This window comes from Hyla sarda, chromosome 5 (assembly GCF_029499605.1).
Source record: "Hyla sarda isolate aHylSar1 chromosome 5, aHylSar1.hap1, whole genome shotgun sequence".
Classification (NCBI taxonomy): Eukaryota; Metazoa; Chordata; class Amphibia; order Anura; family Hylidae; genus Hyla; species Hyla sarda.
In genome coordinates this window covers 95,390,536-95,413,169 of record NC_079193.1, presented here as the reverse complement: position 1 = coordinate 95,413,169, position 22,634 = coordinate 95,390,536, and the positions used below count along the sequence as shown (strand labels likewise).

Below are 22,634 nucleotides of genomic sequence, written 5' to 3'. Positions count from 1 at the left end.
CTTTCTGCGGCCCTGCATTAACTTTAAAATCGCAGGGGCCGCTGGGAGGTAGTGCACACAGGGACGGTCACTGACGTCCCGTGGGTGCGCCCATAGAAGAGCAGGAGGAGGATGCGCGCATAAGGAGCATGCGCGTAAGTCACCAGCGGCACGTCATCTTCAATGTTCCAACCACTGCTCCTCTCCGGTCCTGGGACCTACTGCTATGGCCCATAGGAGCAGTGGTCGGAACACTGAAGTGGAGCAGTACACAGGCATACAGCCTCTAGCCATACACTGTATATGGCTGAAGGCTGTATGTCTGTGGGGGAACTATACTGCACCTAATGTGGGGAACTATACTGCACCTAATGTGGGGGAGCTGTACTGCACCTAATGTGGGGGAACTATACTGCACCTAATGTGGGGGAACTGTACTGCACCTAATGTGGGGGAACTGTACTGCACCTAATGTGGGGAACTGTACTGCACCTAATGGGGGGAACTGTACTGCACCTAATGGGGGGAACTGTACTGCACCTAATGTGGGGAACTGTACTACACCTAATGTGGGGAACTATACTGCACCTAATGTGAGGGAACTATACTGCACCTAATGTGAGGGAACTATACTGCACCTAATTTGGGGAAACTATACTGCACCTAATGTGGGGGAACTGTACTGCCACCTAATGTGGGGGAACTGTACTGCACCCCTAATGTGGGGGAACTGTACTGCACCCCTAATGTGGGGAACTGTACTGCACCTCTAATGTGGGGGAACTGTACTGCACCCCTAATGTAGGGGAACTGTACTGCCAACCTAATGTGGGGAACTACAACCTAATGTGGGGGAACTATACTGCACCTAATGTGGGGGAACTATACTGCACCTAATGTGGGGGAACTGTTGGGGGGCCCCATCATAATGAAGCACTCTGTCTTCCAGGCAGCCTTAATCTGGCCCTGCCTCCATCAAAGCAGTGTACAATTTTGTAGCAGTAAATCTGTAACAAGTCTAGACACTGGGAAAGTCCAGGCAAAAGTAATCACCGGCTGGTGTTTTATGAAAATACGTTTTCCAAGTGTACTGTAGCACATTTTTTTTGCCCTCATATGTGCAAACCAAATACCTACATCTAAGTAGTGCACTTTACTGTACCTGTTAATCTGTAACATGCCTACATACAGTGAAAGGCCGGGGAAAAGTAATCACTGGCTGTTGTTTTATGAAAATACGTTTTCCAAGTGTACTGTAGCACATATTTTTTGCCCTCACACGTGCATACCACATACCTACATCTAAGTAGTGTACCATTTTGTACCTGTTAATCTGTCAAGGGCCTACATACTGTGAAAGGACAGCCAAAAGTAATCACCGGCTGGTGTTTTAAAAAAAAAACTACAGAGTTTTTAGGCTCATTGTAGCGCATTTCACTGCCCTCATAAGTGCATAATGCATATGTACATCTAAGTAGTGTACCATTTTGTACCTGTTAATCTGTCAAGGGCCTACATACTGTGAAAGGAAAGCCAAAAGTAATCACCGTCTGGTGTTGTACTCAGATACTTTTTTAAGTGTACTGTAGAGCATTTTTTTGCCCTCATCAGTGCACACCACATACCTACATCTAAGTAGTGTACTATTTTGTACCTGTTAATCTGTCAAGGACCTACATACTGTGAAAGAACAGCCAAAAAGTAATCACTGGCTGGTGTTTTAAAAAAATAGTGTTTTCAGGTGCATTGTAGCGCATTTTTCTGCCCTCATCAGTGAATACCAGATACCTACCTCTAAGTAGTGTACTCTTTTGTTCATGTTAATCTCTCAAGGGCCTAGATACTGTGAAAGGACAGTCAAAAGTGCACACCTGCTGCTGATCTAGACAAATACTGTTTTAAGTGTAGTGAAGCGTATTCTACTCCCCTCTTATACGCACTAAGTATGTCAGGGTAGTGAAATTTCAATTACTAAATCCATTATATCAATTTCAAAATCTTAAATTTAAATTTAAAAATCATAGATTTCAATGGTCTCGTCATGCTGCTGCCAACTCAAGGCTTTGCCATTCAGACACTTTATGGTCTCCTCATGATTCAGCCAACTCCAGGCTGTGTCATTCAGCCAATATATGGTTTACTGATGCTGCTGGGCCTGGGAACAACATTTTTTATTATGGTAGTACTAGCTACCGAAAAGCTTCAGTTTAAATTTCTAACTTTGTCATTTTTTTCTAAGGGATTGTGAAGCCCTGAGGTCTCCTCATGCTTCCGCCAACTCCAGGCTGTGTCATTCAGGCAATATATGGTTTACTGATGCTGCTGGGCCTGGGTCTGGGAATAAAAAATGTTGCTACAGTAGCACTAGCTACCCAAAATCTTCAGTTTAAATTTCAAACTTTGTCTTTTATTCTTAGGGATTGTGAAGCCCTGGGGTCTTCTCATGCTTCAGCCAACTCCAGGCTGTGCCATTCAGACACTATATTGTCTCTTCCTACTGATGCCACCTCCAGGCTCTGTCATTGTGCTGCCATGTGACATGTGACTCCTTGTTAGATTAGGTCCTTTGTACCGGGGCCCGGGGCACTAAAACTTGGGAGTTAAAAGTTCCATTTCAAAATCCTCAATTTCAATATCTTATTTTACTATTTAAAATTCTTATATTTCAATGGTCTCCTCATGCTGCTGCCAACTCCAGGCTGTGCCATTCAGGCAATATATGGTTTACTAATGCTGCTGGACCTGGGCCTGGGAATAAAAACTTTTGTTATGGTAGTACTAGCTACTAAAAATCTTCACTTTAAATTTCAAACTTCGTCTTTTTTTCTTAGGTATTTTGAAGGCCTGGGGTCTCCTCATGTTTCAGCCAACTCCAGGCTGTGCCATTGAGACACTATATGGTCTCCTCCTAATGATGCCATCTCCAGGCTCTGTCATTGTGCTGCCATGTGATATGTGACTCCTTGTTAGATTAGGTCCTCTGTACCCACACACCGGGGCCCAGGGCACTAAAACTTGGGAGTTAAAAGTTCCATTTCAAAATCCTCAATTTCAATTGAAATCTTAGATTTCTATTTAAAATTCTTATATTTCAATGGTCTCCTCATGCTTCAGCCAACTCCAGGCTGTGCCATTCAGCCAATATATGGTTTACTGATGCTGCTGGGACTTGGTCTGGGAATAAAAATTTTGTTATGGTAGCACTAGCTACCCAAAATCTTCGGTTTAAATTTCAGAATTCATCTTATAATCTTAGGGATTGTGAAGGCATAGTGACTTTGCATGCTGCTGCCAGCTCCTCGCTGTGCCATTCAGACACTATATGGTCTCCTCATGCTTCCAACACCTCCACGCTGTGCCATTCAGACATTATATGGTCTCCTCATGCTGCCAACACCTCCATGCTGTGTCATTCAGCCACTATATGGCCTCCTCACACTGCCGCCACCTCCACGCTATGTCATTCAGCCTCTATATGGTGTCCTCATGCTGCCAACACCTCCACGCTGTGTCATTCAGCCACTATATGGTCTCCTCATGCTGCCAACACCTCCATGCTGTGTCATTCAGCCACTATATGGTCTCCTCATGCTTCAGCCTCATCCAAGCTGTGTCATTCAGCCACTATATGGTCTCTTTATGCTGCCAACACCTCCACGCTGTGTCATTCAGCAACTATATGGTCTCCTCATACTGATGCCACCTCCAGGCTCTGTCATTGTGCCACTCTGCGGCAGTGATTCTAAAACCAATGTCGGTAATCTGCATGTTAATGTGAATAACAGTACTATTTCACTACCCCAGCACACTCCATATGCGTGTTAGAACACAGCAAAGTGTTCTATACCCCTATTGAGGCTCTGTGTAGGCCAGAAATAGCTGTTTTTAATATAGATTCTGCGCAAATAAATTCGGATCGAAAATAATATTTTTTTTTAAATTTGGTGAATCGTCCGAATCAAATTTTTCAAAAGTTCGCTCATCTCTACTACTGATACACTTCAGGTATCAATTATCCCAAGATCAACTTGTTAAACATTTGAATAGATCACTTCTCTTATATGAGGTTATTTCTTATAAGCAGCATGCAGGGTAGGACTGGCCTACCGGTATACCGGGAAAATTTCTGATAGGCCGCCAGTCATGCTTGGCTGCCCAATGCAGCAGCAGCGCGGGCTGGCCGCCGCCTCACACATACGGCCGCAGCTATGAGCTCCCAGCTCCGCCACTCAACGACTGCGAGGCTGCGCTGGAAGTCTGCGTGATGGCATGGGCGGTGCCATGATATTGTTGTGCCGAGCGCTCCGGGTCCCTGCTCCTCCCCGGAGCGCTCGTGGCGTTCTCCTCTATGCAGCGCCCCGGTCGGACCCGCTGACCGGGAGCGCTGCACTGGCATTCACAATGGGGATGCGATTCGCATAGCGGGACGCGCCCGCTCGCGAATCGCATCCCAAGCCACTTACCCGTCCCGGTCCCCGGCTATCATGTTCTCGCGCACGCGGCTCCGCTCTCTAGGATGCGCGCGCCAGCTCTCTAAGATTTAAAGGGCCAGTGCACCAGTGATTGGTGCCTGGCCCAATCAGTCTGATTAGCTTCCACCTGCTCCCTGTCCATATAACCTCACTTCCCCTGCACTTCCTGGCCGGATCTTGTTGCCTTTGTGCCTAGAGAAAGCTACTACTGTGTTTACCATTACTGTGTTCCTGACCTCCTGCTATTACTCTTGACTACGAACCTTGCCGCCTGCCCCGACCTTCTGCTACTACGTCTGACCTTGCTTCTGCCTAGTCCTTCTGTCCCACGCCTTCTCAGCAGTCAGCGAGGTTGAGCCGTTGCCGGTGGATACGACCTGGTTGCTACCGCCGCAGCAAGACCATCCCGCTTTGCGGCGGGCTCTGGTGAAAACCAGTAGCAACCCTAGAACCGGTCCACTGACACGGTCCACGCCAATCCCTCGCTGACAGAGGATCCACATCCAGCTAGCCGAATCATAACAGATGTGATGTCATCATGCCGCCTATGCGATGATGTGGATGTTTATGTGCCGAATGGAACAGCTCTGCATTGGTGTGGTGGAAGGTAAGTTTTATTTTGTCTTTAGTTTTTTTTAATGTTTTTTTAAAGCATGCAGCAAGTTGGGAGGAGGGGATGCCTACGGGGGGAGATCTATTTATCTATGGGGAGTGAGTGAAGCCTACTTTCCGGTCTGCCTGCCTAAAGGGGGAATATCTGTCTACTGAGGCTGGGAAGGGGGGGTGGGTGAAGCCGGCCTAAAGGGGGGAATATCTACCTGTGGAGGCTGGGAAGGGGGGTGGGTGAAGCCTGCCTGTCTAAAGGGGGGATTTCTATCTGTGGAGGCTGGAAAGGGGGTGGGTGAAGCCTGCCTGTCTACTTGCCTGCCTGCCCAAAGGAGGGAATATCTATGTGTGAAAGCTGGAAAGCAGGGTGGGTGAAGCCTGCCTGTCTACTTGCCTGCCTGCCTAAAGGGGGATATCTATCTGTGGAGGCTGGAAAGGGGGGTGGGTGAAGCCTGCCTGCCTGTCTACTTGCCTGTCTGCCTAAAGGGGGGGGAATATCAATCTGTGAAGGCGCGAAAGGGGGGTGGATCAAGTCTGCCTGCCGGTCTACTTGCTTGCCTGCCTGCCTAAAGGGGGGAATATCTATCTATGAAGGCTGGGAAGGGGGGTGGGTGAAGCCTGCCTGCCTGTCTACTTGCCTGCCTGAGAGGAAAGGGGATAGGGGAACCCTGTTTACCTATCTAAAATAAAGGGGGGGATCTACCTAATATCAGGGTGAAGCGGAGAGAATAGTAATTATGGAGGGCGAGGGGGTGGAGAGAAGCCTACCTACCTAGTATAAAGAAGGAAGAAATGTACCTGTTATAACTGCTATATGGTGGCACAGAAGGGGACCTATTTACTGTACCTGGCACAGAGGAGGTCTAACTGCTAAATGGGGGCACTATTACTATGTGAGACAATATTGATGGCATGTTTGTATAGTAGTGTGGATGGTGCTGAAGCGAGGAGCTTAATATGTTTGTCTGGCAGATTCTGTGGTGATAATTCTTGGCTGGGAGAAGTCTTTATGATGCCAAGGACAGATGGAGAAGAAAAGCAAATGTGAACGACTCTGATCAAAGACGTAACCTGTGATTCACTGAATGCAACTGTAAGCACTTATATAGTCTGCAGCGCTTGTGTAGTGTTGGTATCTACCTGTATATGATCACTATATGGGGTTAACTTTGTTCTTTGCATAGTGTATTTTTTAAGTAGCAGTGTGGGGATAGAAGTCATTCTGTGGTGATAATGGTCATGGTGTGGCAGTATTATTTGTCACTTGTATACTGGTATTACTTATAATTTCGATCTCAGTATACTGGATTTGGTCAGTAACAGTATGATAGTAATATGTATGTGGATAATATTCCTCCTTGTATACTGGTATTATTAGTAATATTGGTCTCAGTGTACAGGATTTGGTAAGTAACAGTATGATGATAATATTTCCTTCTAGTATACTGGTATTATTAGTCAGTATACAGAATTTGGTCGGTCTGAGGGTAATATGTGTGATGATAATATTCCCCCCTGTAAACTGGTATTATTAGTAATATTTCTCTCAGTATACATGATTTTCACATAGAACCTTCTGACACCATTTTATTGAAACATTTGGTGCATTCCTTCTGTGATATATATATATCCACATAAAGTGATACTGCACTTGGTGGCCGTTTGCTGACACAATGCTGTGGGGTTGGTATGCAATAATTTCCAGGGCTGGTTTTCATCCCCAGTATGGGGATGTACATACTGGCAGTATGTAACAGGTACAAGCATTACTCTTGTGTGCAGAAGTGGTAACTAAAATAGGGTAACTAAGACAGGACCACTAAACTTAAAACATTAACATTACTAGTTATTTTTACCTTGACAAAATGTGAATGATTTATTAATTCATAATCGCATCCTAAAAGGCATTGTTTCATCATTTATAGAAATATGCATAATGTTATACTATTATATTTCTGATTCACAGTCAGCAGTGATACTATTAGTGCTGTATCTAGTGGACCAATAACACAAAATTAAGTGTGAACTTTATTGGGGTACTAGCAGATTACCTGTCTTCTGACCTAAACCTGGTGAGAGAGAAAAAGCAACAATGACTATCCCGCCCTTATATCCCACCCTCATTTCCCATCCTCATCTCCCATCCTCATATCCTGTCTTCCTATCACATTCTCATATCCGGTCCTTATATCCCATCCTCATATCCCATCCTTATATCTTGTCCTCATATCCATCTCAATATTCCTTCCCACGCCCTAAATATTCTCTGCCCCTTCCTGACGGACAGTCAGCAGGATGTTTCAAAGTCCCATTCAGACCTGCAAGGGACTTCAGTTGAAAAATTCCCACCCTCGCTGGCTGCATATGAAAATATTAATAGTTATAGCTTTTACAGTGTACTTTTTCTGCAAAGAAAAAAAGAAAAAACATCATCGGCAACTATTTGGCAATAATTGAATTTTGTCACTTAATCTTGCCTGTTCAATAATTCCGATCACATTATTTTCAGATGCAGATCTCAGCTCACCAGGACAAGAGCAGGTAAATTTTCAATGGCTCATAAACTCAGAACATATGACATCAATTTTGATTTAAAGGCCTTTTAGTTGCAAGAAAGTTGAAGGAATAATTCTAATGGTATAGTCAATAAATATATGTTGTTGTACTTCAGTTTATGCAAAGCTTTTCTGAAAGTCATAATTTTAAAGTTGCGCTTAACTTCCTTAGTTGTATATGCTTAGAAACTTACTCTTACTGGCAGGCTGAGATCTGGACCAAGTTCACATATGAAGTTATTTTGTGTTCTGGCTACTGACATATAATTTTTTTTTAATATTCAAAACAAAACTTTATTAGAAGCAATAAAAGGTTAACAAATTGAAGTGGTATATTGTCTCCAACAATATTGCTCATAAGGGCGTTATCCTCAACAAGAGGCACAGAAATGCAGTTGTCGGTAGCACCTAACCACCGAGACAAGAAGGCAATAGAGACGCACATTAATAACCAGTGTCCAGTGTCCACCAAGGAATGAGCATGAAGAGTCTAAGAATAACAATTCTAACCTCTTTCTGAAAGCACAAAAAAGATATATCAGGGAGACAACGGGGGTGGAGAGTAAAGAGAAAGCTCCAGGCGCTCATAGGAACCCGGAGGCAGCAGAAAGAAGAGGTAGGAGCAGGGGAGGTAAGGTAGGTGAGTGGATCAGAGAAAGGGAGAAAAGGAGGGGAAAACAAGGCGAAAGAACATAAACAAACATACCACTGACCTGGTCCCGACTAAACCGCCCGTCCCGTATAGAAGACTCAACCATCGGGGCTGTATGGGCTGAGCGTGGTGACCGGAGAAGAGAAGCACAAGGTCGCAGGATCTCAATCTGCACTGTATTGAGGGGATTCTAGAAATGTCAGCCAGGGACCCCAGGTCCTAATATAGCTATCTGTCGCCCCCTTTTAGTCTGACATCAGCTCCTCCATGCGACAAATGAACAGTATTTCCCTATACCAGTCAGACATCGTAGGCGTGGAGCTGTCCTTCCAGCGTCGGGGGATCACTGACCTAGCTGCTACCAACAGGAAGTGTGCTAACTTATTGGCCGGGGTCCTGCGGGAAGACGGCAGGATTGACAGCAGCAAAGTCTTCGGCTCGTTGTGATAGGAAACCCCAGTGACGGTGGATATGCGAGATACTACTGTCAGCCAGAAGGTACATAGGGACGGACAAGCCCACCATATGTGGGACATCGTGCCCACCTCTCCGCCACATCGCCAGCAAAGAGCCGACACTGCCGAGTACATTTTATGCAGGACAGACGGCACTCTCTACCATCTGGAGATGATCTTAAAGTTTGTCTCCTGCGCTCTACAAGAAATTGACATTTTATGACACAGGGAGAATGCTGCTGTCCAGTCCGAGGCTCCAAAGGTGGTACCCAGTTCCTCCTCCCATGCCCCAACATAGCGGGGTAGCTCCTGGGCCTTCGTGTCAACCAGAAGGCCGTAGATCCGTGAAACTGCACAACATCTCAAAGGGCTGAAGAGGCCTGGCCAGTTGAAGGTTCCTACCTTCTGTACTAACAAAGTGCCGAAGCTGAGCGTACTGCATGTGTCTAGCAGGGGTACGTAAATGGTCCAGTACCAGGTCGTTATAGGTACGCAGCTGCGTCCCAGTCAGGATGTCTCTCAGAGGGAGAGTCGGGGGGTCCGTCAAACCTAAGAAAGAGGAGCTCGTCAGGCCCGGCGGAAATCTGGGATTCCCCAACACCGGGGTGAGAGGGCCATCATGTGTCAGGAGACCAGAGGTATGTAGGGTACGTTTTAGCACAATCAGTAGTTCCCTCGAAACCCAGGGCAGAGAGTGTATAGTGGACACCGAGACTGCATCTCTTGGAAGCCAGGGAAAAGCCAGGACCACAGTCCCCGCGCCATGAAGTTCCAGGTCCACCCATCTCTTAGACGTACGGCCAAGGAGGAAGTCCAGATATCTGGTCAGAGAGGTTGCCACGTAGTAGGCTCCACAGTCTGGGACCGCCAGTCCACCCGCCTGTTTACGCCTAATTAAAGTCTTTCTGGATATCCTCGACGGCCGCCCAGCCCAGATGAATCGAGCGAACAACTTGTCAAGTTTTCGGAAGTAGGAGGAGGGGATCGCTATCGGCACTATTTGAAATAGATATAGCAACCGGGGGAGGAGGTTCATTTTGAGGATGTTGGCTCTACCCACCCAGGAAAAAGTTCCCTTAGACCACCTTTCAAGGTCCCTCTCCATAACAGATAGATGGGGAAGGAAATTGAGGGCAAAAGCATCGGAGAGCATACGGGGAACCTGTATTCCCAGGTATCGGAACGATTCCGTGACCCATCGGAAGGAGTGTTCCCGCTTCAGACTATTAACTACAGTCTGTGGGAGAGTGATGTTAAGAGCAACACTCTTGAACATATTTATCCTATGGTTGCTGAAGTGCGAATAGAGATTAAGGACCCGCATGACTGCTGGTAAGGAGGTGTGTGGGGAGGACAGGTATAGGAGCAGGTCGTCCGCAAAGGCAGAGCAAAGGTGCTCGTCTCCCCCTGAGAGTATCCCTTAATGTCTGGGTCATTTCTGAGCGCGGTTAGGAGGTGCTCCATAAAAATCACGTAAAGTAAAGGGGAGAGCGGGCAACCCTGGTGTGTGCCATTGCGGATTAGTATGGGGGAAGATAGCATGCCATTCACTCGCACCCTAGCCTGAGGGTCCCTGTACAGGGCCGCCACTCGAGCCAACATTGAGGGCCCTAAGCCGATCTGCGCTAGCGAGCTCTCCATGAATCCCCAGTCCACCCGATCAAATGCCTTTTCGGCATCTAGAGAGAGTGGGAGAGGGGGTTGGGACCTGGCGACTGGAGCTGGGAGGTTATAGAGATCAGTGTAGTATTTCTCAAAAGCCTCCAAAATCTCTGAGGTGAGAAGCGACCTCTCTCCCCTCTGTGTCTTTATGGATCGGATATACAAGGCCGCTCGTTGGTCCCGGAGAGCCCTAGCCAAGAGTTTACTCGGCTTGTTACCCCATTCATAAAATGCTTTGGAACACCTTTGGCGATAAAGTTTGTATTTGTCATTAAGCAAAGCACAGACCTCGTGGCGGACCCTAAAGAGGTCCCTCAGCGTGGAGTCCAAATGGGACCTCTTATGCTGTGTTTCCAGGGCGTGAAGTTGTGTCATTAGGCTCCTGAGCTTAGCTGCTTTTTCCCTTTTGAGACGTGTGCCATGACTGATAAAAACACCCCGCAGAATGCATTTAAGCGCCTCCCACTGTAGGGGTTTGGTAGTAGGATCCTTTGCATGGTCTGTCCGGAAGTCAGCTATGGCCTTCCTCAGGTCAGCTATGCACGGGGAGTCTAGAAGGAGGGACACATTGAGCCTCCACGAGAACTGCGGAGTGCTTAGTGAGGGCACATACAGGGAACAGTGCACGGGGTATGGTCAGAAAGAAATAGGTTACCTATCTGGGAAGAGGATAGTCGGGGTAGATGGTGATGTGTCAGAAAGATGTAATCGAGCCTAGAGTAAGTCCTGTGCGGGGAAGAAAAGTGGGTGTAGTCCCGATCCCCCGGATGCTGGAGCCGTCACACATCACACAGCTGTAGAGCGTGGAGCTGTTGCCGCAGGAGGCTAAGTTGGCGACAGGACACAGCAGAGCGCTGCGCAGAGGTATCCAGCACCAGGTGGACAGGGAGATTAAAGTCACCAGTAAGGAGTAGCATGCCCTCGGCAAAGGTTGCCATGTCATCTAGGACTCTCAAAAGGAACGGGACCTGGGAAGAGTTAGGGGCGTACCCTGTCGCTATCGTTACCATCTGATTCAATATCAGCCCTTTAACGAAGAGGTATCTAGCTTCCGTGTCCGTTTTAGCCTCCTGAACTGTGAAGGGTAGGGACCTATGGAGCCCAATAGAGACCCCTTTTGAGCGAGAGTCAGGGTTGGGACAGTGGAACCAAGTCGAATAATATCTGCTCAGTCTGTCAGGTATGTGGCCTACCTTTAAAATGAGTCTCTTGTAAACAGAGGATGGTCACCTTTAGCTTGTGCATGTGGTAGAGGACCTGGGATCTCTTCTCCGGTACGTTGAACCCCTGGACGTTGAGTGTGGTGATTTTGATAGCAGCCATCTCCACCGTACGGCAACCAGCCAAGTGGGAGAGGAGCGGTGGGGGAACAAGCGGTCAGTCAGGAACATGCCCTGTGGAAAGAGAAAAAGAACAAACAAGTAAGGCTAGTTGAGCCAAGATTTTCAGAACAATCGTAAGTATAGTAATGCATGAATTCTCAACAATAAGCACTAGAGGTGCAAAGGGAAACTACTGACAGCCCTCCAACAGCTGTCACACAGGTGTGCGGTAAGCACACCCAACCTATGTGGGGGGAGGGGGTATGCGAGAAAGGCTAGCACAACTAAGTGGAGGGTCAAAAAGGAAAAAGGTTAAGTGTAAAGCCATGTACAGGCAACTACGTTCGCCCACGGCCATGGGCTAGTGTATTGGAAGGCCCCACACGGGGGGCACTCTATCAGAAATGTGTGAGGGAAATGATCCGGAATAACATTGAAGAGGGAGCTCAGGAAAGCTGGGTCAGGAGTCCTCAGCGAGCAGGAAGGTATCGGGGGGGCCACAACCCAGGGACAGGTTGGGGAGGGGGGGCACTTGGAGGGGGGGGTAAGGGAGGAAGGAGAAAGCAATTGGGGCAAGGATACCTGTGAGGGGGGGGACATGGAAATGAGAGTAGAAAGAGTATAGGAGGAAGAGGGGAGGGTAAGGCGAAGGGGCATGAGTAGAGGGAGCGCACAAGGATGAGGAAAGAGCAGGAGGAAAACAAAGGAGGGGGGGAGGTGGAGGGGAGAGGAGGGCTAGGGAGGGTAAAGAGGATGAGGGGGAAGGGAGGGGCGAGGTCGGGGGTGGCGGGAGTGAGAGTAGAAAGAGGAGGAGTGGAGGGGAGGGCAAGACAAGGGGGCAGGGGTATAGGTTGAGGGAGGAGCAGGATGAAAGCATAAAGGGGGGAGGAGGGCGAGGGAGGGTAAAGAAGGGAAGGGGGAATGGAGGGGCAAGGTTTGGGGTGGTGGGACTTGAGAAGGGAAGGACGAGGCGGGGGAGGCAGGGCTGGGAAAGGGAGGGGGTGAGGGGAGGGGAAGGGGGAGGAGATTGGGAACTGAGGGGGGAGGGGAGGGAAGGGCGAGGGAGGGACAGGGTCAGGTAGAGGTTCCCAACATCAACTAAAGTGACCTGAACCGCAAACTGAGGCACTAAGGTCATCCCCTAGGAGGGTCAGAGGAGCCGCAAACAAGTACATGAGTCACTGAGGTCAGGGTTCCGAGGGTGGCCCCGGAGAAAGGCGTCTTGGTCTCCTCTGACGCTGCGGCAACGGCCAACCCGGGTTGGGACGCCTGGCGAGGGTCCTCTGGGAGGTTCCAGGGGCCGACAGATCAGGATAGGGATCTCGCAGAAAGGCAACCCAGTCCGGCAAAGAAATGGGTGGAAGGTCAAGTGCAGTAAGGAAGTGAGGCAAGTCTTTAGGGTCTCTCATGGTAGCAGCCACATCTCCTGAGGTGACATGCAGGGCAAAGGGGAATCCCCAGCGGTAGGGCAGGCGGCGGTCCTGGAGCATCCTCAACAATGGTCTGAGGAGGGCCCTCTGCCGGAGAGTGCATCTGGAAAGGTCCGGCTATAGCTGCAGGATAACTCCATCAAATTCCACTTCACCCCTCTGTCTGACTTTTGCTGTTCTTTCAAGACATATTTATGCACTCGGCAGGAGTGCAAGAAGTGCTTGAAGTTCGGGGTGGCCCTTCAGTAAGGCCACAGCTTGAGCAGGAGGTGGGAGGGAGGAAGACAATGGGTCCCTCGGCCCCTCGCACTGCCCATGAGAACTAAGCGGTAGAGGGTGGGCTACTGCACAAACAGGAGAGTGATGCCAAGCTAGTTGAGCACAATGTCCAGAGGGGGAAGGTCAAGATAGTCACCGGCTCGCCGGGCAGTGGTAGGGGGGTAGGACCTCTGAGCCCTTCAGCTGCCAACACTGGTACAGGGAGTTTGCTGGCCTGTGTCAGGTTTCCAGAAAATAGCATGGGGTCCCAATCCAGGAGGGACTGCTGGGAGGCCGGGGACCCCCTAGGGCTCCTGAATATAGATGGGACGCTCTGGGAGGGCGACATACTCCCACTCATGGGGGAGCCGGGTTGTGAGGCAGGCATCCGGGACGCGCTGTCGCCGTTTTCAGTCCCAGCCGAGGATTGCACAGGCCACAGCTGGGGGTTCTGGCTTCCGGTCGGGTCTCCTGGAGGGGTCTGCCGACCGGGGGCTGCGCCAGACAATTTCGCCCGTACCGGTAGGTCCAGCAGGGCCTGCAGTTGCATCTGAGGCACAGCGGTAGCTGAGCCAGCCACTGTGCGCCGCGTGACTGGCGGCGAGGGAGGAGGCACGTCCACAGCAGGAGGCGCCCGTGCCATTTTGGAATGTTAGGGCATCGGGTCTGGCGGCTCCTGGAGCTCCGATAGCGGGCCGAAAAAGTTTGAGATCGGGACCGGGGGGGGTGTTGTGAGGGTCCCCGTGATCTCCTGTGTCTCCCAGCCTTTCTGGAGCTCATGAAGGTGGGTCAGTGTCCCTCAGTACAGGCCGTGGGTCCGGAGCTCTGCGGATTAGCTGCTTCTCCCTCGCATGCTAGGCCACGCACCCCGCTACTGCCATATTTTACCAAAGTGGCCAAATTATTTAAGTGTTTATGTGTGGTGTGTATATTAATGTAAGGGATCCCTACCAATTGCTACCAAAGGATAGGGGATAAGATGCCTGATCGCAGGAGTCCCGCCACTGGGGACCCCCGTGATCTTTCACGCAGCACCCCGTTACCATCAGCCCCCGGAGCATGTTCGCTCCGGGTCTGATGACTGCCGATCATGGGGCCGGAGTATTGTGACATCACGGCTTTGGATAGGGGATAAGATGTCTTAGCGGAGTACCCCTTTAACAAAATATGAGAAGAAAAATGTAAAAAAAACTTGAACAGTACAGCCGAACATGCTGTCGTATCTTAATAACCAATAGGACATAGGTAATATAAGCAGGTGACCCATTGCCGGCGCCGCTGCCCCGTTGCCTCCCCCCATCCCCGGAGGCATAATTACCTGAGTCCGGTCCGCGCTGCTCCAGGCCTCCGTCGTGCGTCCCCGGCGTCATTGCTATGCGCTGAACGGTGCGGCGCATGACGTCAGAGCGCCGCGCCATGCATAGCAACGACGCTGGGGAAGCACGACGGAGGCCTGGAGCAGCGCGGACCGGACTCAGGTAATTATGCCACCGGGGATGGGGGGAGGCAATGGGTGCCGCTGCCCCTTCTCTCCCCTTGGCTGTCGGCGCCGCTTCTCTCCCCCTGGCTATCGGCGCCGGCACCGATAGTCAGGGGGACAGAACGGGCAGCGGCGCCGATAACCAGGGGGTGAAAAGGGCCGACAGCAGCGCTCTAGACCCCAGGAAAGGCAGGGGGAGAGAAGCGGGCAGCGACGGCCTCTCTCCCCCTGCCTTTCCTGGGGGTATATCGGGGTATACACGCACACACACACGCACCCTCATTTTTTCATGGATAGTTGGGTAAAAAACTTTTTTTACCCAAATATCCTTGGTAAAATGAGGGTGCGTGTTATAGGCCGGTGCGTGGTATACCCCGATAAATACGGTATATTTTATTCCTTTATTTCTTATTTCTTTATAAATAATTATTTACTTTCATTCCCACATATTTTTTCTCTTTCCATATTTCCATATTATATATTTCATTCCTAAAATATATATATATATATATATATATATATAGATGCAAATCATAAAATGTTGCAGTATCTTGTAATACATTTTATATATACATATATTCCCCCCTTTTTTCTTTTTATTATCCTTACTCATTTATTTCATTTTCGTTCATTATTGCCATATATTTATTATATATGTATTATTTATTGATAATTCTTTTTTCATATATTCTTATTGATTATTATGATTCGGCTGGCTGGAGGTGGATCCTCTGTGTCAGAGAGGGATTGGTGTGGACCGTACCGGTGGACCGGTTCGAAGTTGCTACTGGTATTCACCAGAGCCCGCCGCAAAGCAGGATGGTCTTGCTGCGGCGGTAGCAACCAGGTCGTATCCACTGATAACGGCTCAACCTCTCTGACTGCTGAGACAGGCGCGGTACAAAAGGACAAGGCAAGAGCAAGGTCGGACGTAGCAGAAGGTCAGGGCAGGCAGCAAGGGTCGTAGTCAGGGGCAACAGCAGAAGATCTGGAACACAGGCTTTGGACAACACTAAACGCTTTCTCTGGCACAAGGCAACAAGATCCGGCAGGGAAGTGAAGGGGAAGTGAGGTTAAATAGACAGGGAGCAGGTGGAGGCTAATTAGACTGATTGGGCCAGGCACAAATCATTGGTGCACTGGCCCTTTAAATCTTAGAGAGCTGGCGCGCGCGCGGCAGAACATGATAGCCGGGGACCGGGACGGGTAAGTGGCTTGGGATGCGATTCGCGAGCGGGCGCGTCCCGCTATGCGAATCGCATCCCCATCGTGAATGTCAGTGCAGCGCTCCCGGTCAGTGGGTCTGACCGGGGCGCTGCAGAGAGGAGAACGCCGCGAGCGCTCCGGGGAGGAGCAGGGACCCGGAGCGCTCGGCGTAACACTTATCTCTCATTCTCTCTTTATCATCCTCTTATCATCTTCATCCCCCTTTTTCAACATAATTTCCCCCCTTTTTGACGATATTTCTCCATTTTTTGTATCATCCCTACATAACGGCTGGTCACGTGTCTCCCCTTCAGTTCGTGCTGTGTTGCGCAGCTGATAATTTCCTCTTATTCCCGCCGCTAACCTTTATCACGTGATCTTACCTGAAGTATCCTGTCAGCTATCCATTCTTCTTCACTCCCGACATTGCCTTCTTCTCCCGGGCTGTATATCCTGTCAGCTCCATTCAGCTTCTGCCGTTCCAGTCCTCAGCTCCTCCTTCTGGCTTATTTCAGAGACCTCAAACTATATGTTCCCCTCAATCTGAAGCAGAAGAAAAAGATAAATCTTCAAAAGGCAGTAAATGTACGACCAAAAAGAGAGTCCGACCAACCACTCCTCCCGTATTTCTCATAAAATCCACAAGGGAGCAGGCCAGGTTTCCTCTAAACGCTACACTCAAGATAGTAGCACTATGACTAGTGTCTATGCTATACACCCCAAACCCTCAACCTGTGAGGAAGTGAATAAACGAGTTAAGAAAGTCTCAAAATGGGTCAAACCTGACTCATACTGTGAATCCTCCAGCGACTATTCAGATTCAGAACAGGAGGAGTCTGACCTAGATGAAGATCTTTATATAGATGCTTCTGATGAGGGTGAACCTAACTTACCTGATATAAAAAAAATCTGATGAGGTTATACTGGATGGGAGTGGGGTCCCGTATTTTAATCCATCACATATAAAACACCCCAGATCTGGGGAATGGATCCCACAACCCCAGGTCCTTAAGTATATACATTTTTGGATCCGTAAGTCGCTAGACAAAGCGCAACGTTATAAATTACAGGCTGAATGCCCAAGGCCGTCTTTACAGCTCAATGCGGCCATGACTCCGGATATAGATCCAATCCTGACTAGATATTTATTAAAGTCAGGAAAACACCCTAAATATATATCCTTGGTCCCCTTACTAAAATCCTGGACCTGGGAGAAGTGTCCACTTTTACTGGAATCCCAGATGACGTGGAAATCCTTAAAGGATGGGCACGACGTGCTATGTGTCTCTTTGGTAATGCCAATGCAGCTATGTGTGCGGAGAGACACCGCGCAATCTTAATGAAGATGGACTCACAGTTAACCCATTTGGCCACCAATGAGTCCTCAACTTCCACAGATGGTCTATTCTTTGGCAAAAGTTTTTTGAAGGATATATCTTAATACGTGTGGTTATTTTCATCCCTAGATAAAGCCCAGACCTCAATAAAAAAAAGGTCTTTGACACCAAGGTTTTTGCCAAGGCCGGAAGAGGAAGGGGTTTTTGGTGGGATTCTTTGCTCTAAAGAATGAAACATCACTCTCATTGTTTCGTCCTTCTTCGGAAGGACAACATATCTGTGGTTCAACATATCAACTGCCTAGGCGGTACAAAAACCAAGTTGCTCGCCAACATTACAAAAGGCCATATGGCATTTTTGTCTAAACAAAGACATTATCCTGAAAGCGGAAATATCTTGAAACTCCCAATTTCTCACCGACTCCAGCGACTGGAAATTGGATTCCTTTATTTTTCAAAAAATGTATTCTCTGCGGGGACCTTTTTATCTAGATCTATTCGCTTCTCGACTGAACAAACAACTTCCCCATTTCTTCAGTTGGCGTCCAGATCCAGATTCTTCGGGTGTGGATGCCTTTCGCCAACCTTGGCCCACAGAAACCCTTTATGCCTTTCCTCCTTTTCCCCTCATATCCAGAGTCCTCCTACATGTTCTCATCAACAAATTCACCTTGATTCTGATCACCCCATGGTGGCCAATGCAATCCTAGTTCCCTCAACTTCTCGGGATGTTAATAGACATTCCGAGACTCCTCCCTTCACATTCTCAAATTCTCCTGGTTCCTTTGGGGAATATTCATGCCCTAATCCAATCAAATCAACTGAACCTGATTGCTTGGAAAATTTCGGGCCACCAATCGATGACTCGGAATTTTCAATATCAACTAAACAAATCTTATCCGAAGCTCCAGGTACCAAATCGGCTTATAGATCGGCCTGGGGACTTTGGACTCATTGGTGCTCACAACGGGATCTGGATCCCTTTCATGCTCCTTTAGTTCATATCCTTAACTTCCTCTCTTCTTCATTCTATTCTGGTAAAGCATACTGTACTATTAATCTCTATAGATCAGCTATTTTCTTTTTATCATTCTTCCATCGATTCCATTCCTGTTTCGTAAAAATCCTCTTATATGCAAACTTTTAAGAGGTATTCATCTCAAAAGCCTCCTAGGCCGAAATTTCCTTCAACATGGGATATCAATCTTCTATTAAATCTTTTCTCTTCTTGGGAAGATAACGATTCTTTGTCCTTGAAATTCCTTTCTTTTAAGCTTGCTTCTCTTTTATGTTTAATATCTATTAAAAGAATATCCGACGTTAAAGCTCTTAATCTTTCTCATAGACAATATGTTCATAACGGAGTAATTTTTTTCATTTTCCAACGCACTAAAACTAATCTTTCGTCAGCGTTTTTATCCTTCTTTTCCACATAATGAAAAATGATGTGTTGTAAGTTGCCTTAAATCTTACGAACAAAAAACTTCACCTCTTAGACATATATCCTCTTCTCAATTATTAATATCTTATTGTAAACCTCATTTACCGGTATCATCTCCTACTTTGGCCAGATGGATCAAACAATCCATGATGTTGGCAGGCACAGATGTCTCTATCTTTAATGTTTATTCTACCAGAAGTGCTATGTCTACAAAAGTTTTTCAATCTGGCGGCTCTCTATCTAACATTCTTAAGGCTGCAGACTGGTCTTCTGAATCCACGTTTAAAACATTTTATTTTAAACCTGAACCTCATATTTCTATGTGAGTTATTTAATATTTCTTTATAATTATCTTTTATTTTATCATAATATATATATTCATTGTCTATTAATTATTATGAGCTTTAAACTTGAAATAATGTCTCCGTCTTTCAATAAAACTGGAGATTTTCTTAGTCCTAATAACAGAAAATATGGATTTTATTAAAGACAGGAGACGAACATCATCCCTCCCATATATATCCCATCCCTAATATTATGAATTACACATTCCTTTGTTTTATTTCTATTTTCAGGATATTAACTTATTTTCTACGTGTTCTCTTTTGGTTGAATTCTACATCCGTATATCATAATATTTCTTCAACTCTCTGATTTGGTTCCTCATTGTCCATCTACTTCAACTTCCGGTACATTATTATAAGTTTCTCTATTTATTATTAATTAACTATATCATCAAATAAAGAGGAATATTCTAGGACATCACCTGCTTATATTACCTATGGCCTATTCCTATTGATTATTAAGATACCACAGCATGTTTGGCTGTACTGTACAAGTTTTTTTTCTTCTTCTCATATTCTGTTAAAGGCGCAGAGAAATTTGGTCCTGTGTTAGATCTAGCTTACACATGAATTATTCACCCAGCTACAACAACTACAAATCATAAGATCACCAAATAAAGTGTCTTAGGGTGCTTGAGCATGTGGGGGACATCCGTAATAGGAGTGAGACTTCATTGGCGGCCCATGTTATTCAACACCATGATGGAAACCCTTCAACCATCCAATTTCTGGGCATTGATAGGTTGCTTCCCTCTTTGAGGGGGGGTAATCTGGATAAGCTCCTTCTACAAAGAGAATGTCGATGGATACACCGTCTAGATACGGTGTCCCCCAAAGGGCTTAATGAACAGCTTAACTTTGGGTGTTTTTTTATGAGGGATAGGGTACCTTGGGTGATCATCTAGGCAGACAGGGAAGGCCATAGTAGGCCTGGAGGAGTTAGTGGTTGACCCACTTGTCCTAAGATAGACCTTTATAGGATGCAACAGGAGGTTCCAGAGCGGGACCACCCTTTTTAGGGCGGCCACCCCTCCTAGGATATAGGGCCCGAGATTAGGGTAAAATAGGGATAGTGTAGAATCCTTAGGGCCCTGCTTTATCGCCCGTCACCTTACAACTAGGGATCCCCACTCCCCTCCCCTTCTCCCCCCATCCCTAACCCCTCTATACCCAGGTGCCTCTTGTAGATATTTATTAAGAGGCTCCTTACTTAAGCTTGGGCACCCTGCCTCCATTTCCCAGTATGTAAATACTTCTGGGAGTTGGAGGTGATACATAGATTTTCGGCAGCCTCTGTCTCTGTTATCGTTACCATTGGTGATCTCAGCCCCATAGTCTGAATGAATAATACATACTGACTCCCTTCTATATATATATCAATATATATTAATACGTAGGTAATAAGTCTCTATAAACCAGCTATCTGAAAAATAACAATGCGCTCATAAATGAGCCTTTTGAACAAAGTCTTTAATTACTCCACATCACGTTTCGCTACTATCAGCGATCGGGTATGACTTCTGGCACAGCCGCAGATGTAAACAAACATCAGGCACGCCTCCTTAGGTGCGTCATGGAGGCATGCACGACTGTGCCCGCATATCCGGTCGCTGACAGGAAGTGATGTCAGACGCCGGCACCTCGCCACATGGAGCGAGCAGAGCTGTGGACTTACAGCTCCCTGCGACACAGCAGGTTGTGCGTGACCTCTGACAGCCATAGGAAACCGTGAGTAATGATAGGGAACCATTATGTGTTCACTGACTTTCTCTTTTAGGTGACTACTGACGGGTCCCTTTGTACTTATTTTTCCTAGGTGGACCAAATCGGTTATCCGGGACTGTGGATGGTTTCTAAAGGGAGAGAGCTGTGGCTTTTTTTTATTACAGGCGACCTGCATTTTTTCCTTACAGGATATCAGGCATTACCTATATAACAGCTCTACCCTGTATATATGACATTGTCTTTATATGATAGCTCTATGATAATTCATCTCCCTGATGACACCAGTACAACAACTGGTAGAAATGCGTCGGCTATATTATTGTGAATTATTTTAGGAAATCTGACTAAGATTTGTACCAGGTTGTGCTGGCTGAATCAAGCAGAGCACACCTAAGGTTACCCATACTTGTCAGTGATCCCTATGTTAATTTTGGTGATTGAAATACACAAGTATACGTATTTTTGTTTCCCATTATCTTACAAGTAACTTAGTATAAAAGTTATATTTTAAGCACACCCTAAGACACTTTATTTGGTGATCTTATGATTTGTAGTTATTGTAGCTGGGTGAATAATTCATGCGTAAGCTAGGTCTGACGCAGGACCAAATTTATCTGCGCCTTTTGTGTATTTATATTTATCTACTCTTGGTATGACGGGATTTATTACTAACGCATTAAATACAGATAGCTGGCTATCAGAGGCAAGAGACGTTTTCTCTGAGAATATTTTTGTTCAACCCAAATTTACTCCATCTATGCGCTCATCATTTAGGGAACTTACCCATCTTTATAAGTAATACGCAGCCTCCTATTGGGAGGTAAAAAACTTTGACACCTATCTAAAACAAGCCATTGTACCTCGGGGCCTAAGAGTCCCGATACTTGTCTCTTCTAGATTAAGAACACCCGCGGTACTCACTAAGTGGGAAGCGGAAGCTACAAAGTGTTCTATTGAATTCATGAAAATTCTTCTAGAAGAGAAAAAGAAAACCCTTGAAAAGTTGCTTGTCAAACTTGAGGAACAAAAGGAGGCCGTGTTACGTTTTAAAAGCAACCCTGAATTTTCCGTTAAAGAAACCCAATTACAGAATCAGATTTAGAAATATCAGTACCATCTAAAGTTGCGCAAGCATAGCCAATTTGTCAGGGATCTTGCGGACTTCAAAGAAAATCGAGTCTATACAGTCTTGGAAAAAAGTCCTACTGTCAGAGAAAGTGAAACAGAAGTGTCAACGTCTGACACTGATCTTTCAGAGACCAGATCAGCTAGTTCTAAGAGATGGGTGCAATAAGAGCACAGGAAGAGGGGGTAGAGGTAGGGGCCGAGGCAGATACCGAGGGGCTAATAACAATCCCACCGCACAATGTGGCGGATCCTCATCTTCTCACCAACTGAGGTTTCCACCTCTTACCCTGAATGTCCCACAAAAATAATAGAAAAACCTGAAAAAACCCAAATAATCAATCTATCTAGCTTAATACTAACTGTTGAACAGGAATCGGTCCTCCTAAAAGGCTTATCCTTTGTCCCGACAGTCAAATATGACCAATTTGAATGGACAAAGGATATAGCCTTATTTACCTGGAAATTAAGATGGCATAAGTTCTTTCAAATGCGCAATAGACGAGAGGGTTAAAATTTGGGCATCTCGGCGGAAGATTATGTAACAACAAATGAATTAGTTTCGTTATTGAGTGAAAACGAACA

At 46.9% G+C, this 22,634-nt stretch overlaps 1 long non-coding RNA gene across 1 annotated transcript in view; it reads right to left on the bottom strand.

Annotated features, from left to right (window-relative positions):
- LOC130273346 (uncharacterized) overlaps positions 1 to 22,634 on the bottom strand; it is a 56,708-nt gene that overhangs the window by 4,704 nt on the left and 29,370 nt on the right. The window contains exon 2 of the long non-coding RNA XR_008843962.1: positions 11,575 to 11,775. This is a non-coding gene — a long non-coding RNA (uncharacterized LOC130273346). The remainder of the gene's footprint in view (positions 1 to 11,574; positions 11,776 to 22,634) is intronic.